This window comes from Xylocopa sonorina, chromosome 10, assembly GCF_050948175.1.
Source record: "Xylocopa sonorina isolate GNS202 chromosome 10, iyXylSono1_principal, whole genome shotgun sequence".
NCBI classification, from domain to species: domain Eukaryota; kingdom Metazoa; phylum Arthropoda; class Insecta; order Hymenoptera; family Apidae; genus Xylocopa; species Xylocopa sonorina.
This window is the reverse complement of record NC_135202.1, coordinates 6,419,037-6,420,838: the sequence shown is the minus strand read 5'-3', so window position 1 is coordinate 6,420,838 and position 1,802 is coordinate 6,419,037.

Below are 1,802 nucleotides of genomic sequence, written 5' to 3'. Positions count from 1 at the left end.
GGCCGACATTTGCGTCGTTATAAGGACATCGAGTTTCCCCTGAACTCGATGCCTGGCCCGGGACCTAGGCTTTTCTGCCCCTTCAATCCGCTTTTGCACATTTTTTATTTACACAAAGTGTATTACGTTTCCATCGTTTTTTTAAATTACTTCTTAGACGCTGTTGATGTGTCGCGCCTTGCTCGTTTTTGTATTATTCCTTGGAAACTTTTAGTAAAAAAGATATTTCCATTTTTATTGCCTTTCTATTTGTCCGGATATTTTCAATCGAACAGGGTCCGTTCGTCCAAGGCAAACACGCTTCAGTACTGATTTCTAAATTACTGACACGATCGTTAGAATCTACAAAGTTATTAATTAGGCATATGGCGTCTATTAATTAAATGTTCGCAACTCGATCTTAATTAATGTAATGTTGCTTATATTTTGTAGAACAAAATTTATTGGGCTAGATTCGAGCCAAGTTAATCAGAATGAAGTAAAAATTTGTTTAATTATCGGTTATATTTCCTGGAAATGAATGGAACCATGCTTTTTTTTAGCTACCATCTGGCAAGTTAATTGCCGTTACTGTTTCCCGCAACTTTTACTATGCACACACGCACACGGACTTATCAGCCACGTAGTAATGCACTTATCGTACACGAACACGCGACCAACCGTGCGTTAGGCCTCCTCTATGTGCGCGTTTCACTGCTGTTAATAGTTTCGAAACTTCATTGTTGCCGATACATAATGGAACACCGGGAACCCTTTTCAATCTCGCGAAGCCTATTGGAGAACTCATTCGAAGAACTATGAGACTCCAGTATCTACTCAGATATAAACTTGAAGTACAATCAACAGTTGTGTCATAAACGTTACCTTCTGCGACCTCCACGGTTGCATCTAAAGGTATATACCTCGCAAAAAAATGGTCACTATTCTCAAATTAGTTGATATTTCCAAGTTTTCTTGTGCTTTTAAAATAAGAAGGTGCTTTGAAACGTGAAGTGAACTGTCATAACTTTCATTTAATGATAGTGGAGTGCTATGAATAACTGTTATAGTGATAGTACAAAAGTGGACAATATTTTAAAGATAGAAAAGAATAGTGAGTGAAACACCGAGTACAAAGTTATTTACTTATTCTGGGTATATAAAACCGGCTTAAAATAAGAATAGCGTGGGCAAGCCTAACGTAATTAAGGTTCGCGTAAAGAATGATGCTGGCTGCGTAATACAACATTAGCACCTTCTAAATGGCTATCACGAATGGTTAGCCCAGGGAGCTCGTGGACATCATCCTTGGGAATGGATGGCCTCATTGCATAGACGCGTTGTGCTACCAGTTGGATCAATAACACGGCTGTCAGACTTAGCTGGATGTTCGGGAACGAAGTGGTGGGAAGAGAAACAGGGACGTGTAGGTATCGGGCCTGAAAGGTCCATAGGAACCCTTCGAACACGACTGAACGATATTCGATCGTGTTTCGATTAAAGCCGACTAAACCCGTCTTTCAGAGGCGATTGTATGGAACAGTCGGCGCGTACAGTTCTCAGTCCGACGCGTTTCTTTATGAAACCACCAAAATATTGAACTAGAGATAAAACAGAACATACTACGAAGGAATATTGTGATTCATTAGTGTTCGATCTTTTTTTTTTTAATTTTTTGGTCCTAGTATAGAACTTAATATCGGTTTATGAAGTTCTGAGAAATTATTTTAAAACCTTAACGTTCGAAGCAATATATATCGCAATTGTTAATAGTAGTAATTTATACTGTAATAATTATTGGTATTATAAGTAGGAATAGTAAT